A 17,969-nucleotide genomic window follows, 5' to 3' on the forward strand; every position below is an offset into this window, starting at 1 on the left:
AGTAATCAATGGAGATAACAAACACCTGTAACCAATTGAAGGCGGGGGAGGAGAGCAGAATTCAACATAACATAACAAGAGTTTTTTCCCTTGGATTCGAACCAGTGACCTTAGGGTTGGCAAGCAGTTACCCTAACCCCTACACTACAGTGGAGTTGTGAAGAAGAGAGGTTGAGACTTTGATGAATGTGAGATTTTTTGTGAAAAAGTTAAATATTTGAAAAAGTATAAATAGTTAAAAAGAGAAAAGTAATGCCGATAAAGTTCAAAAAAAGCTGCACGTTTTGATATATGAATTGTTGAAATAGCACAAAGTATGAAGGACTAGAAGAAGACCGTAAAAAGGCGGAAGAAAATGGCCAAACAGAAGAACAATAGTGTGACTGCTTCAGCAGTCACACTAATAAGAAGAAAAAATCCACACAATAACAGTAGTGCCCGGGCTTTGCCCGGGCACTGGTCCCTGCAGCTATTTCATAGCTGTTGGGACCAGTGCCCGGTGCGATTGCCCGCGGCCCTAATAACTAGAAAAGGCATTTCCAAGAATGGAAATGGTGTGACTGCTGACAGCAGCTGAATGCTGTTGCAGAATTAGCAAATAGTGCAAGCAGTGATCACCATACAAATGTTTGACCAAGGTCGGAATCGAACCCACAACCTCATGGTCAGTAGACTTCCACTCTGCCTCTAGGCCACAGTGCACACACAGTTGCAGAGACTGTTGTCTGTTGATGAGCTGCACTCTGTCTCACTCTGACATCAAGAAAGCTTGAGAGTCAAGCTTGAATGACTTAGAATGAAAATTTCTGTGAATTTCAGGCTGAGAGCAGCAGTTTCAACATGAAGCAAGTTATCAGAAGTCAACAGAGGACGACTGGGAAAATAATTCACTATAATTGTTGATGAGGCAAGATTTGGACCAGTAATCGAACCCACAACCTCATGATCACTGAACCTTTACTCTGCCACTTCGCCACAGAGAGCACAAACATAAGCATGTTGCCATTGTAATGTGATGATGTGCAGAGAGCTCCCTGGCTGCATTTAAAAAATATTTTAAATTATTATCTAAGTCTCTTTGCATTTTTGACCAGAATTTTAGCCAGAAGACAAGTGTGGCTACAAAACTGGAGAAAATAATTTGTCTAGAGTTTAATTTGCAGAAAAAGTTAAATATTTTAAAAAAGTATAAATAGTTAAAAAGAGAGAAAAGTAATGCGATAAAGTTCAAAAAAAGCTGCACGTTTTGATATATGAATTGTTGAAATAGCACAACACCTAACACACTAACCATATGGCCACAGAGAACCTGAGTTACAATGAGCTTTATACTATGAGGAATCAAAGACTGTCCAATGACAGCTGAATAATTGGAATCAAAAGTCAAGCAATGAAGTGAAAAGACTGAGGCAGGAATCAAACCCATGACCATATGATCACTAAACCTTTACTCTGCCACTCGGCTACAGAGAGCACACTGCTTTCAAAACTGTTGTCATTCATTGTAATGTGATGATGTGCTGCAAACTGGTATGAGTAATCAAGGAGATAACAAACACCTGTAACCAATTGAAGGCGGGGGGAGGAGAGCAGAATTCAACATAACATAACAAGAGTTCTTCCCTTGGATTCGAACCAGTGACCTTGGGGTTGGCAAGCAATTATCCTAACCCCTACACTACAGTGGAGATGTGAAGAAGAGAGGTTGAGACTTTGATGAATGTGAGATTTTTTGTGAAAAAAGTTAAATATTTGAAAAAGTATAAATAGTTAAAAAGAGAAAAGTAATGCCGATAAAGTTCAAAAAAAGCTGCACGTTTTGATATATGAATTGTTGAAATAGCACAAAGTATGAAGGACTAGAAGAAGACCGTAAAAAGGCGGAAGAAAATGGCCAAACAGAAGAACAATAGTGTGACTGCTTCAGCAGTCACACTAACTAGAAAAAGCATTTCCAAGAATGGAAATGGTGTGACTGCTGACAGCAACTGAACGCTGTTGCAGAATTAGCAAATAGTGCAAGCAGTGATCACCATACAAATGTTTGACCAAGGTCGGAATCGAACCCACATCCTCATGGTCATTAGACTTCCACTCTGCCTCTAGGCCACAGTGCACACACAGTTGTAGAGACTGTTGTCTGTTAATGATCTGCACACTGTCAACATCAAGAAAGCTTGAGAGTCAAGCTTGAATGACTTAGAATGAAAATTTCTATGAATTTCAGGCTGAGCACTAACCATATGGCCACAGAGAACCTGAGTTACAATGAGCTTTATACTATGAGGAATCAAAGACTGTCCAATGACAGGCTGAATAATTGGAATCAAAAGTCAAGCAATGAAGTGAAAAGACTGAGGCAGGAATCGAACCCATGACCATATGATCACTAAACCTTTACTCTGCCCACTCGGCTACAGAGAGCACACTGCTTTCAAGTCTGTTGTCATTCATTGTAATGTGATGATGTGCTGCAAACTGGTACGAGTAATCAAGGAGATAACAAAACACCTGTAACCAATTGAAGGCGGGGGAGGAGAGCAGAATTCAACATAACATAACAAGAATTCTTCCCTTGGATTCGAACCAGTGACCTTAGGGTTGGCAACCAGTTACCCTACCCCCTACACTACAGTGGAGTTGTGAAGATGGAGAGGTTGAGACTTTGATGAATGTGAGATTTTTTGTGAAAAAGTTAAATATTTGAAAAAGTATAAATAGTTAAAAAGAGAAAAGTAATGCCGATAAAGTTCAAAAAAAGCTGCACGTTTTGATATATGAATTGTTGAAATAGCACAAAGTATGAAGGACTAGAAGAAGACCGTAAAAAGGCGGAAGAAAATGGCCAAACAGAAGAACAATAGTGTGACTGCTTCAGCAGTCACACTAACTAGAAAATGCATTTCCTGAAGGAAATACGGTGTGAATGCTGGAAGCTGGAAGCTGAATGAGCTGAATAAATTGTTGAAACTATGCTGAATTAAGTTAAGAAACTGCTGAAGAAATCTTGAAGAGATGAAACAATATAATGAAGAGTATGAAATGGTTTGAAATTACTTGAATTGTTGAAGATCAGTATGAAGAAATTGAAAGTCTGAAGTCTACTCGGATTTACTTAAAACTGACAGTTTGAAAAACATTTTTGAACCATTACTAATGTAGATTAAACAATATCTGAATAGTAAAAGTAGAAGATGAAAGATGGAGGATTTATGAAATGGGTGGTAATTACTCGAATTAATGAAGAATAGTATGAATGAATTGAAAAGCTTGAGTCTACTCAAAGAAGATTAAAACTGGTGGCTTGAAAACATTGTTGAACCATTACTAATATATGAAAGAATATCTGAGGAATAAAAGTAAAATAACATAGAAGTTGTTACAATCCTTTAAAGGGAAGGATAAGTTAGAATAACTACATCATATCTGAAGGCTAAAAGTCGAGCATGTAAGAGTAGAAGGGTTGAAATCTGAAATACGTGAGAAAAGATTAAAAAGTAAAACTTATAAGAAGGACGTTGAATTTGTAAGAAATGTTTGGAAAATTGCTTGAACTTTTGAAGATTGGTGTGAAAAAAATTACATTTCAGTCTACTCAAATGAATAAATATATTAACAGCTTGAAAGCATTTGTTGAACAAATATAAATAAAGATGAAGCAATACCTGAAGAATATAACTTGTAAACAGGAGGCTGAATGATATGGAATGGATGCATTTGTTGTTATTTAAAACAGTTAGAAATTTTTTTTTTGAACCATTACTAATATAGATGAAACAATATCTGAAGTGTAAAAGTAGAATAATATAGAAGTAGTTACAATCTGTTAAAGGGCAGAATAACTAAAAATAACTACAACATATCTGAAGGGTAAAAGTTAAACATGTTAATAAAAAGTTTGAGGAAAATGTAGAAATCCTGCATCTTTATAGTTTAACAGTTGAATGGTTGAAATCTGAAATAGGTGAGAAAAAAATTAAAAAGAAGAACTTATAAGAAGGATGTTGGAAAATTGCTTGAATTTTTGAAGATTGGTGTGGAAAAAATAGGTCTACTCAAATGATTAAATATATTAACAGCTTGAAAGTATTTGCTGAACAAATATGTATAAAAATGAAGCAATACCTGAAGTGTATAACTTGTAAGCAAGAGACTGAATGATAGGGAATGGATGCAAATCCCAGAATTGTTTAAGTGTAAAAAATAGTGTGAAAATATAAATTTTACCACTTTGGTAGACAAACTTGTCCTGTGTCTGACAGTGTGCTCGAAAACGCAGAGAGGCTAACAGAATTTAAACTGGGAGCCTCTAAGTGCAGCCAGTTCCCTCTCTTCCTCTCATTGACTCCCATTGTAAAGTAGGAGCAGATTTTCTGAGAAAAGCAGAAATGACCTCCTTATATTTCTTGCGACGGTGAGAAAAGTTTTTGCCCTACAAACATTTAATGCACATTGGCTCGCTCAGGAAGGTCTTATTGCCCCGATAGTCATGACCACATTCTGGTAAGAGGTACGGTTCTCTTTTCAGAGGCTGTTGTTCGGAGCTGAACAGAGCTCAAATCTCACTGCTCTGCTCTGTGTGGTGCAGACACAGAGAGAGAGACACACACACACACACAGACAGAGAGACACACAGACACAGAGACACACTGGCTTACAGCTCATAATCAGCCTCTAAATGAGTTTATATCTTTGAGGGGAATTTTTAAACATCTCTAATAATGTATTTCTCTTACATACATTTCAGTTTATTCTTGTAATGGAGATTTCAGGATTTGGAGCTTCTTCATGTCCTGACTTTCCTCTTTAACCCTTTACTTGAACTTTTTCTCATTAATTCCAACAATTCAGACCATTTCTCAACCATTTAAGGACTTTCACATTTTTCATTTATGAATGTATATCTTCACACTCTTTTTTTACACGTGTCTTAAACAATTCTGGCATTTGCATCCATTCCACATCATTCAGTCTCTTTCTTTCTTTCTTTCTTTCTACTCCCTTTCTCTTTCTTTTTACTTCATTCCTTGTTTCCTTGTTTCTACCCCATTTCTATATATAAATATGAAACTCCTTACATGGTTGAGAAATGGCCTGAATTGTTGGAATTAATGAGGAAAAAGTCCAAGTCCTTCAAAGTAAAATGTAAGGATTGAAGGTGGAAAAGTCTAAAGTCAGGACATGAAGAAGCTCCAAATCCTGAAATATCCATTATGAGAACTGGGGTATATATAGAAATGGGGTAGAAACAAGGAAACAAGGAATGAAGTAAAAAGAAAGAGAAAGGGAGTAGAAAGAAAGAAAGAAAGAAAGAAAGAGACTGAATGATGTGGAATGGATGCAAATGCCAGAATTGTTTAAGACACGTGTAAAAAAAGAGTGTGAAGATATACATTCATAAATGAAAAATGTGAAAGTCCTTAAATGGTTGAGAAATGGTCTGAATTGTTGGAATTAATGAGAAAAAGTTCAAGTAAAGGGTTAAAGAGGAAAGTCAGGACATGAAGAAGCTCCAAATCCTGAAATCTCCATTACAAGAATAAACTGAAATGTATGTAAGAGAAATACATTATTAGAGATGTTTAAAAATTCCCCTCAAAGATATGAACTCATTTAGAGGGTGATTATGAGCTGTAAGCCAGTGTGTCTCTGTGTCTGTGTGTCTATCTGTCTGTGTGTGTGTGTGTGTCTCTCTCTCTGTGTCTGCACCACACAGAGCAGAGCAGTGAGATTTGAGCTCTGTGCAGCTCCGAACAACAGCCTCTGAAAAGAGAACCGTACCTCTTACCAGAATGTGGTCATGACTATCGGGGCAATAAGACCTTCCTGAGCGAGCCAATGTGCATTAAATGTTTGTAGGGCAAAAAACTTTTCTCACCGTCGCAAGAAATATAAGGAGGTCATTTCTGCTTTTCTCAGAAAATCTGCTCCTACTTTACAATGGGAGTCAATGAGAGGAAGAGAGGGAACTGGCTGCACTTAGAGGCTCCCAGTTTAAATTCTGTTAGCCTCTCTGCGTTTTCGAGCACACTGTCAGACACAGGACAAGTTTGTCTACCAAAGTGGGGGAAAATTATGTGTCTAGAGTGAAATTTGTGGCCGTGCCGACAGGATAGAGAGCAAAGTGTCAGAGGATTTTTTGAACCTCTGTCACTCTAGCTGATGTCATCATCACTCTAGCTCTGAAAATTCCGTGCCATTGACTTGCATGTTAAATTTGAATTTTGTCAAAAAATTATCATGAACAGTTGAAGTGTACTGATCAATAACGGTAGAAGATATGAAAAAGTTGAATATACCGTGAATACTTGAAAGTTTTGTGAACGTTTTAAAAGTTGAATGAAGTCTGTAGGTGAAAGTATGTTGAAGCAGTTGAAGTTCAAAGAAGGAGAAAATTTGATGAGTTTGAAGACAGTTTCAATGTATTCCTATGGGGAAAAATTTTTCAATAAAGTTTGAATATTTTGAAAAGTATGAATGATATGAAAAAGTTGAATACATCCAATGATCTCCTGAAGAAGCCGCACGTTTTGATATATGAATTGTTTGAATATTATGAAGTATGAAGAAGTAGTTAAGGGCCAAAAAAGGGAAGATAGAATAATAATAATAAAGATTTGAATAACAATAGTGTGAATGCTTTCAGCATTCACCCTAATAAGAAGAAGAAAAAATCCACACAATAACAGTAGTGCCCGGGCTTTGCCCGGGCACTGGTCCCTGCAGCTATTTCATAGCTGTAGGGATCAGTGCCCGGTGCGATTGCCCGTGGCCCTAACTAGAGAATGCATTTCCTGAAGGAAATACGGGTGAATGCTGAAAGCTGGAAGCTGAATGAGCTGAATAGATTGTTGAAACTATGCTGAATTAAGTTAAGAAACTGCTGAAGAAATCTTGAAGAGATGAAAAAATATATGAAGAGTATGAAATGGTTTGAAATTACTTGAATTGTTGAAGATCAGTATGAAGAAATTGAAAGTCTGAAGTCTACTCAGATTTACTTAAAACTGACAGTTTGAAAACATTTTTGAACCATTACTAATGTAGATTAAACAATATCTGAATAGTAAAAGTAGAAGATGAAAGATGGAGGATGTATGAAATGGGTGGTAATTACTTGAATTAATGAAGAATAGTATGAATGAATTGAAAAGCTTGAGTCTACTCAAAGAAGTTTAAAACTGGTGGCTTGAAAACATTGTTGAACCATTACTAATTTATGAAAGAATATCTGAGGAATAAAAGTAAAATAACATAGAAGTTGTTACAATCCTTTAAAGGGAAGGATAAGTTAGAATAACTACATCATATCTGAAGGCTAAAAGTCGAGCATGTAAGAGTAGAAGGGTTGAAATCTGAAATACGTGAGAAAAGATTAAAAAGTAAAACTTATAAGAAGGACGTTGAATTTGTAAGAAATGTTTGGAAAATTACTTGTAAGCAGGAGGCTGAATGATATGGAATGGATGCATTTGTTGTTATTTAAAACAGTTAGAATTTTTTTTTTGAACCATTACTAATATAGATGAAACAATATCTGAAGTGTAAAAGTAGAATAATATAGAAGTAGTTACAATCCGTTAAAGGGCAGAATAACTAAAAATAACTAACAACATATCTGAAGGGTAAAAGTTAAACATGTTAATAAAAAGTTTGAGGAAAATGTAGAAATCCTGCATCTTTATAGTTTAACAGTTGAATGGTTGAAATCTGAAATAGGTGAGAAAAAAATTAAAAAGAAGAACTTATAAGAAGGATGTTGGAAAATTGCTTGAATTTTTGAAGATTGGTGTGGAAAAAATAGGTCTACTCAAATGAATAAATATATTAAGAGCTTGAAAGTATTTGTTGAACAAATATGTATAAAAATGAAGCAATACCTGAAGTGTATAACTTGTAAGCAAGAGACTGAATGATAGGGAATGGATGCAAATCCCAGAATTGTTTAAGTGTAAAAAATAGTGTGAAAATATAAATTTATAAATGAAAAATATGAAACTCCTTACATGGTTGAGAAATGGCCTGAATTGTTGGAATTAATGAGGAAAAGTCCAAGTCCTTCAAAGTAAAATGTAAGGATTGAAGGTGGAAAAGTCTAAAGTCAGGACATGAAGAAGCTCCAAATCCTGAAATATCCATTATGAGAACTGGGGTATATATAGAAATGGGGTAGAAACAAGGAAACAAGGAATGAAGTAAAAAGAAAGAGAAAGGGAGTAGAAAGAAAGAAAGAAAGAAAGAAAGAGATTGAATGATGCCAGAATTGTTTAAGATACGTTTAAAAAAAGAGTGTGAAGATATACATTCATAAATGAAAAAATGTGAAAGTCCTTAAATGGTCTGAATTGTTGGAATTAATGAGAAAAAGTTCAAGTCCTTCAAAGTAAAGGGTTAAAGAGGAAAGTCAGGACATGAAGAAGCTCCAAATCCTGAAATCTCCATTACAAGAATAAACTGAAATGTATGTAAGAGAAATAAATTATTAGAGATGTTTAAAAATTCCCCTCAAAGATATGAACTCATTTAGAGGCTGATTATGAGCTGTAAGCCAGTGTGTCTCTGTGGTTGTGTGTCCTCTCTGTGTGTGTGTGTGTGTGTGTGTGTGTGTGTGTGTGTGTGTGTGTGTGTGTGTGTGTGTGTGTGTCTCTCTCTGTCTGCACCACACAGAGCAGAGCAGTGAGATTTGAGCTCTGTGCAGCTCCGAACAACAGCCTCTGAAAAGAGAACCGTACCTCTTACCAGAATGTGGTCATGACTATCGGGGCAAGGAGACCTTCCTGAGCGAGCCAATGTGCATTAAATGTTTGTAGGGCAAAAAACCTTTCTCACAGTCGCAGGAAAGATAAGGAGGTCATTTCTGCTTTTCTCAGAAAATCTGCTCCTACTTTTCAAATGGGAGTCAATGAGAGGAAGAGAGGGAACTGGCTGCACTTAGAGGCTCCGAGTTTAAATTCTGTTAGCCTCTCTGCGTTTTCGAGCACACTGTGAGACACAGGACAAGTTTGTCTACCAAAGTGGGGGAAAATTATGTGTCCAGAGTGAAATTTGTGGCCGTGGTGACAGGTTAGAGAGCAAAGTGTCAGAGGATTTTTTGAACCTCTGTCACTCTAGCTGATGTCATCACCACTCTAGGTCTGAAAATTCCGTGCCATTGACTTGCATGTTAAATTTGAATTTTGTCAAAAAATTATCATGAACAGTTGAAGGGTACTGATCAATAATGGTAGAAGATATGAAAAAGGTGAATGTACCGTGAATACTTGAAAGTTTTGTGAACGTTTTAAAAGTTGAATGAAGTCTGTAGGTGAAAGTATGTTGAAGCAGTTGAAGTTCAAAGAAGGAGAAGATTTTAAGAGTTTGAAGACAGTTTCAATGTATTCCTATGGGAAAAAATTTTCAATAAAGTTTGAATATTTTGAAAAGTATGAATGATAATGAAAAAGTTGAATGGATCCAATGATCTCCTGAAGAAGCTGCACGTTTTGATATATGAATTGTTTGAATAGTAGAAAGTATGAAGAAGTAGTTAAAGACCGAAAAACGGAAGAAGTGTACAGAATAATAATAATAATAACTAGAGAATGCATTTCCTGAAGGAAATACGGGTGAATGCTGAAAGCTGGAAGCTGAATGAGCTGAATAAATTGTTGAAACTATGCTGAATTAAGTTAAGAAACTGCTGAAGAAATCTTGAATATATGAAGAGTATGAAATGGTTTGAAATTACTTGAATTGTTGAAGATCAGTATGAAGAAATTAAAAGTCTGAAGTCTACTCAGATTTACTTAAAACTGACAGTTTGAAAACATTTTTGAACCATTACTAATGTAGATTAAACAATATCTGAATGGTAAAAGTAGAAGATGAAAGATGGAGGATGTATGAAATGGGTGCTAATTACTTGAATTAGTGAAGAATAGTATGAATGAATTGAAAGGTTAAAGTGCACTCAGATTTATTTTAAACAGTTTGAAAAACATTTTTTGAACCATTACTAATGTAGATTAAACAATATCTGAATAGTAAAAGTAGAAGATGAAAGATGGAGGATGTATGAAATGGGTGGTAATTACTTGAATTAATGAAGAATAGTATGAATGAATTGAAAAGCTTGAGTCTACTCATAGAAGTTTAAAAACTGGTGGCTTGAAACATTGTTGAGCCATTACTAATTTATGAAAGAATATCTGAGGAATAAAAGTAAAATAACATAGAAGTTGTTACAATCCTTTAAAGGGAAGGATAAGTTAGAATAACTACATCATATCTGAAGGCTAAAAGTCGAGCATGTAAGAGTAGAAGGGTTGAAATCTGAAATACGTGAGAAAAGATTAAAAAGTAAAACTTATAAGAAGGACGTTGAATTTGTAAGAAATGTTTGGAAAATTACTTGTAAGCAGGAGGCTGAATGATATGGAATGGATGCATTTGTTGTTATTTAAAACAGTTAGAATTTTTTTTTTGAACCATTACTAATATAGATGAAACAATATCTGAAGTGTAAAAGTAGAATAATATAGAAGTAGTTACAATCCGTTAAAGGGCAGAATAACTAAAAATGACTACAACATATCTGAAGGGTAAAAGTTAAACATGTTAATAAAAAGTTTGAGGAAAATGTAGAAATCCTGCATCTTTATAGTTTAACAGTTGAATGGTTGAAATCTGAAATAGGTGAGAAAAAAATTAAAAAGAAGAACTTATAAGAAGGATGTTGGAAAATTGCTTGAATTTTTGAAGATTGGTGTGGAAAAAAATAGGTCTACTCAAATGAATAAATATATTAAGAGCTTGAAAGTATTTGTTGAACAAATATGTATAAAAACGAAGCAATACCTGAAGTGTATAACTTGTAAGCAAGAGACTGAATGATAGGGAATGGATGCAAATCCCAGAATTGTTTAAGTGTAAAAAATAGTGTGAAAATATAAATTTATAAATGAAAAATATGAAACTCCTTACATGGTTGAGAAATGGCCTGAATTGTTGGAATTAATGAGGAAAAAGTCCAAGTCCTTCAAAGTAAATTGTAAGGATTGAAGGTGGAAAAGTCTAAAGTCAGGACATGAAGAAGCTCCAAATCCTGAAATATCCATTATGAGAACTGGGGTATATATAGAAATGGGGTAGAAACAAGGAAACAAGGAATGAAGTAAAAAGAAAGAGAAAGGGAGTAGAAAGAAAGAAAGAAAGAAAGAAAGAGACTGAATGATGCCAGAATTGTTTAAGATACGTTTAAAAAAAGAGTGTGAAGATATACATTCATAAATGAAAAATGTGAAAGTCCTTAAATGGTCTGAATTGTTGGAATTAATGAGAAAAAGTTCAAGTCCTTCAAAGTAAAGGGTTAAAGAGGAAAGTCAGGACATGAAGAAGCTCCAAATCCTGAAATCTCCATTACAAGAATAAACTGAAATGTAAGAGAAATAAATTATTAGAGATGTTTAAAAATTCCCCTCAAAGATATGAACTCATTTAGAGGCTGATTATGAGCTGTAAGCCAGTGTGTCTCTGTGGTTGTGTGTCTCTCTGTCTGTGTGTGTGTGTGTGTGTGTGTGTGTGTGTGTGTGTGTGTGTGTGTGTGTGTCTCTCTCTCTCTGTCTGCACCACACAGAGCAGAGCAGTGAGATTTGAGCTCTGTGCAGCTCCGAACAACAGCCTCTGAAAAGAGAACCGTACCTCTTACCAGAATGTGGTCATGACTATCGGGGCAAGGAGACCTTCCTGAGCGAGCCAATGTGCATTAAATGTTTGTAGGGCAAAAAACTTTTCTCACCGTCGCAGGAAAGATAAGGAGGTCATTTCTGCTTTTCTCAGAAAATCTGCTCCTACTTTACAATGGGAGTCAATGAGAGGAAGAGAGGGAACTGGCTGCAATTAGAGGCTCCGAGTTTAAATTCTGTTAGCCTCTCTGCGTTTTCGAGCACACTGTGAGACACAGGACAAGTTTGTCTACCAAAGTGGGGGAAAATTATGTGTCCAGAGTGAAATTTGTGGCCGTGGTGACAGGTTAGAGAGCAAAGTGTCAGAGGATTTTTTGAACCTCTGTCACTCTAGCTGATGTCATCACCACTCTAGCTCTGAACATTCCGTGCCATTGACTTGCATGTTAAATTTGAATTTTGTCAAAAAATTATCATGAACAGTTGAAGGGTACTGATCAATAATGGTAGAAGATATGAAAAAGTTGAATGTACCGTGAATACTTGAAAGTTTTGTGAACGTTTTAAAAGTTGAATGAAGTCTGTAGGTGAAAGTATGTTGAAGCAGTTGAAGTTCAAAGAAGGAGAAGATTTTAAGAGTTTGAAGACAGTTTCAATGTATTCCTATGGGAAAAAATTTTCAATAAAGTTTGAATATTTTGAAAAGTATGAATGATAATGAAAAAGTTGAATGGATCCAATGATCTCCTGAAGAAGCTGCACGTTTTGATATATGAATTGTTTGAATAGTAGAAAGTATGAAGAAGTAGTTAAAGACCGAAAAACGGAAGAAGTGTACAGAATAATAATAATAACTAGAAAATGCATTTCCTGAAGGAAATACGGGTGAATGCTGAAAGCTGGAAGCTGAATGAGCTGAATAAATTGTTGAAACTATGCTGAATTAAGTTAAGAAACTGCTGAAGAAATCTTGAATATATGAAGAGTATGAAATGGTTTGAAATTACTTGAATTGTTGAAGATCAGTATGAAGAAATTGAAAGTCTGAAGTCTACTCAGATTTACTTAAAACTGACAGTTTGAAAACATTTTTGAACCATTACTAATGTAGATTAAACAATATCTGAATAGTAAAAGTAGAAGATGAAAGATGGAGGATGTATGAAATGGGTGGTAATTACTTGAATTAATGAAGAATAGTCTGAATGAATTGAAAAGCTTGAGTCTACTCAAAGAAGTTTAAAACTGGTGGCTTGAAAACATTGTTGAACCATTACTAATTTATGAAAGAATATCTGAGGAATAAAAGTAAAATAACATAGAAGTTGTTACAATCCTTTAAAGGGAAGGATAAGTTAGAATAACTACATCATATCTGAAGGCTAAAAGTCGAGCATGGAAGAGTAGAAGGGTTGAAATCTGAAATACGTGAGAAAAGATTAAAAAGTAAAACTTAAAAGAAGGACGTTGAATTTGTTAGAAATGTTTGGAAAATTGCTTGAATTTTTGAAGATTGGTGTGAAAAAATTAACATTTCAGTCTACTCAAATGAATAAATATATTAAAGCAGATATCAGCTTCACGGCCGTTTCGGCTAATGCTGCGTTCAAGGCAGGCTTTTGAAACCGTAAGTTACAGCTTCAAGTCACAACTACGACTTGGTAGCGTTCCAGGTAACCCGTAGCTCGTGTTTTTACCGTCCTGTTGTCTGTGAAAGTTCCCTATAACGGCCACTCGTAACTTCCGACCCGTGAACTCGTACCAGATCGAACTGGTATGACTTCACAGGAAGGAAAAACACAAAGTACGAGTTTCTTTGAACGCACCATGAGTAAGCAGCCCCCGCCCTTGTCAGGCATCAATTGGTCCTCGTGCTACGTCACCACATTCACGCGCATCCCTTGGCTGCACACACAGCCCTTCATGCCGTTCTCTCCCCTCATTGGATAACACTTGTATCCCACAAGGAAAATTTTCTCCTCGGGTTACAGCAGAGCAGAGTGACGGAGAGACTCGTGTTTTAGGCTGAAATACTTCATGTAAGTGATTGCTGATGGAAAATAGGACTATTTAGGACTTATATTAACAAAAACATTCCACTGATATCTGCTTTAACAGCTTGAAAGCATTTGTTGAACAAATATAAATAAAGATGAAGCAATACCTGAAGAGTATAACTTGTAAGCAGGAGGCTGAATGATATGGAATGGATGCATTTGTTGTTATTTAAAACAGTTAGAAATTTTTTTTTGAACCATTACTAATATAGATGAAACAATATCTGAAGTGTAAAAGTAGAATAATATAGAAGTAGTTACAATCAGGGCAGAATAACTAAAAATAACTACAATATATCTGAAGGGTAAAAGTTAAACATGTTAATAAAAAGTTTGAGGAAAATGTAGAAATCCTGCATCTTTATAGTTTAACAGTTGAATGGTTGAAATCTGAAATAGGTGAGAAAAAAATTAAAAAGAAGAACTTATAAGAAGGATGTTGGAAAATTGCTTGAATTTTTGAAGATTGGTGTGGAAAAAATAGGTCTACTCAAATGAATAAATATATTAAGAGCTTGAAGGTATTTGTTGAACAAATATGTATAAAAATGAAGCAATACCTGAAGTGTATAACTTGTAAGCAAGAGACTGAATGATAGGGAATGGATGCAAATCCCAGAATTGTTTAAGTGTAAAAAATAGTGTGAAAATATAAATTTATAAATGAAAAATATGAAACTCCTTACATGGTTGAGAAATGGCCTGAATTGTTGGAATTAATGAGAAAAAAGTCCAAGTCCTTCAAAGTAAAATGTAAGGATTGAAGGTGGAAAAGTCTAAAGTCAGGACATGAAGAAGCTCCAAATCCTGAAATATCCATTATGAGAACTGGGGTATATATAGAAATGGGGTAGAAACAAGGAAACAAGGAATGAAGTAAAAAGAAAGAGAAAGGGAGTAGAAAGAAAGAAAGAAAGAAAGAAAGAGACTGAATGATGCCAGAATTGTTTTAAGATACGTTTAAAAAAAGAGTGTGAAGATATACATTCATAAATGAAAAATGTGAAAGTCCTTAAATGATTGAGAAATGGTCTGAATTGTTGGAATTAATGAGAAAAAGTTCAAGTCCTTCAAAGTAAAGGGTTAAAGAGGAAAGTCAGGACATGAAGAAGCTCCAAATCCTGAAATCTCCATTACAAGAATAAACTGAAATGTATGTAAGAGAAATAAATTATTAGAGATGTTTAAAAATTCCCCTCAAAGATATGAACTCATTTAGAGGCTGATTATGAGCTGTAAGCCAGTGTGTCTCTGTGTTTGTGTGTCTCTCTGTCTGTGTGTGTGTGTGTGTGTCTCTCTCTCTGTCTGCACCACACAGAGCAGAGCAGTGAGATTTTGAGCTCTGTGCAGCTCCGAACAACAGCCTCTGAAAAGAGAACCGTACCTCTTACCAGAATGTGGTCATGACTATCGGGGCAAGGAGACCTTCCTGAGCGAGCCAATGTGCATTAAATGTTTGTAGGACAAAAACTTTTCTCACAGTCGCAGGAAAGATAAGGAGGTCATTTCTGCTTTTCTCAGAAAATCTGCTCCTACTTTTCAATGGGAGTCAATGAGAGGAAGAGAGGGAACTGGCTGCACTTAGAGGCTCCGAGTTTGAATTCTGTTAGCCTCTCTGCGTTTTCGAGCACACTGTGAGACACAGGACAAGTTTGTCTACCAAAGTGGGGGAAAATTATGTGTCCAGAGTGAAATTTGTGGCCGTGGTGACAGGTTAGAGAGCAAAGTGTCAGAGGATTTTTTGAACCTCTGTCACTCTAGCTGATGTCATCACCACTCTAGCTCTGAAAATTCCGTGCCATTGACTTGCATGTTAAATTTGAATTTTGTCAAAAAATTATCATGAACAGTTGAAGGGTACTGATCAATAATGGTAGAAGATATGAAAAAGTTGAATGTACCGTGAATACTTGAAAGTTTTGTGAACGTTTTAAAAGTTGAATGAAGTCTGTAGGTGAAAGTATGTTGAAGCAGTTGAAGTTCAAAGAAGGAGAAGATTTTAAGAGTTTGAAGACAGTTTCAATGTATTCCTATGGGAAAAATTTTTCAATAAAGTTTGAATATTTTGAAAAGTATGAATGATAATGAAAAAGTTGAATGGATCCAATGATCTCCTGAAGAAGCTGCACGTTTTGATATATGAATTGTTTGAATAGTAGAAAGTATGAAGAAGTAGTTAAAGACCGAAAAACGGAAGAAGTGTACAGAATAATAATAATAACTAGAGAATGCATTTCCTGAAGGAAATACGGGTGAATGCTGAAAGCTGGAAGCTGAATGAGCTGAATAGATTGTTGAAACTATGCTGAATTAAGTTAAGAAACTGCTGAAGAAATCTTGAAGAGATGAAATAATATATGAAGAGTATGAAATGGTTTGAAATTACTTGAATTGTTGAAGATCAGTATGAAGAAATTGAAAGTCTGAAGTCTACTCAGATTTACTTAAAACTGACAGTTTGAAAACATTTTTGAACCATTACTAATGTAGATTAAACAATATCTGAATAGTAAAAGTAGAAGATGAAAGATGGAGGATGTATGAAATGGGTGGTAATTACTTGAATTAATGAAGAATAGTATGAATGAATTGAAAAGCTTGAGTCTACTCAAAGAAGTTTAAAACTGGTGGCTTGAAAACATTGTTGAACCATTACTAATTTATGAAAGAATATCTGAGGAATAAAAGTAAAATAACATAGAAGTTGTTACAATCCTTTAAAGGGAAGGATAAGTTAGAATAACTACATCATATCTGAAGGCTAAAAGTCGAGCATGTAAGAGTAGAAGGGTTGAAATCTGAAATACGTGAGAAAAGATTAAAAAGTAAAACTTATAAGAAGGACGTTGAATTTGTAAGAAATGTTTGGAAAATTACTTGTAAGCAGGAGGCTGAATGATATGGAATGGATGCATTTGTTGTTATTTAAAACAGTTAGAATTTTTTTTTTGAACCATTACTAATATAGATGAAAACAATATCTGAAGTGTAAAAGTAGAATAATATAGAAGTAGTTACAATCCATTAAAGGGCAGAATAACTAAAAATAACTACAACATATCTGAAGGGTAAAAGTTAAACATGTTAATAAAAAGTTTGAGGAAAATGTAGAAATCCTGCATCTTTATAGTTTAACAGTTGAATGGTTGAAATCTGAAATAGGTGAGAAAAAAATTAAAAAGAAGAACTTATAAGAAGGATGTTGGAAAATTGCTTGAATTTTTGAAGATTGGTGTGGAAAAAATAGGTCTACTCAAATGAATAAATATATTAAGAGCTTGAAAGTATTTGTTGAACAAATATGTATAAAAATGAAGCAATACCTGAAGTGTATAACTTGTAAGCAAGAGACTGAATGATAGGGAATGGATGCAAATCCCAGAATTGTTTAAGTGTAAAAAATAGTGTGAAAATATAAATTTATAAATGAAAAATATGAAACTCCTTACATGGTTGAGAAATGGCCTGAATTGTTGGAATTAATGAGGAAAAAGTCCAAGTCCTTCAAAGTAAAATGTAAGGATTGAAGGTGGAAAAGTCTAAAGTCAGGACATGAAGAAGCTCCAAATCCTGAAATATCCATTATGAGAACTGGGGTATATATAGAAATGGGGTAGAAACAAGGAAACAAGGAATGAAGTAAAAAGAAAGAGAAAGGGAGTAGAAAGAAAGAAAGAAAGAAAGAAAGAAAGAGATTGAATGATGCCAGAATTGTTTAAGATACGTTTAAAAAAAGAGTGTGAAGATATACATTCATAAATGAAAAATGTGAAAGTCCTTAAATGGTCTGAATTGTTGGAATTAATGAGAAAAAGTTCAAGTCCTTCAAAGTAAAGGGTTAAAGAGGAAAGTCAGGACATGAAGAAGCTCCAAATCCTGAAATCTCCATTACAAGAATAAACTGAAATGTATGTAAGAGAAATAAATTATTAGAGATGTTTAAAAATTCCCCTCAAAGATATGAACTCATTTAGAGGCTGATTATGAGCTGTAAGCCAGTGTGTCTCTGTGGTTGTGTGTCTCTCTGTCTGTGTGTGTGTGTGTGTGTGTGTGTGTGTGTGTGTGTGTGTGTGTGTGTGTGTGTGTGTGTCTCTCTCTGTCTGCACCACACAGAGCAGAGCAGTGAGATTTGAGCTCTGTGCAGCTCCGAACAACAGCCTCTGAAAAGAGAACCGTACCTCTTACCAGAATGTGGTCATGACTATCGGGGCAATAAGACCTTCCTGAGCGAGCCAATGTGCATTAAATG

The sequence above is a fragment of the Trachurus japonicus genome, unplaced genomic scaffold, assembly GCF_045865225.1.
Source record: "Trachurus japonicus isolate A0001 unplaced genomic scaffold, Traja_1.0 AP030834.1".
In the NCBI taxonomy this organism is placed as follows: Eukaryota; Metazoa; Chordata; class Actinopteri; order Carangiformes; family Carangidae; genus Trachurus; species Trachurus japonicus.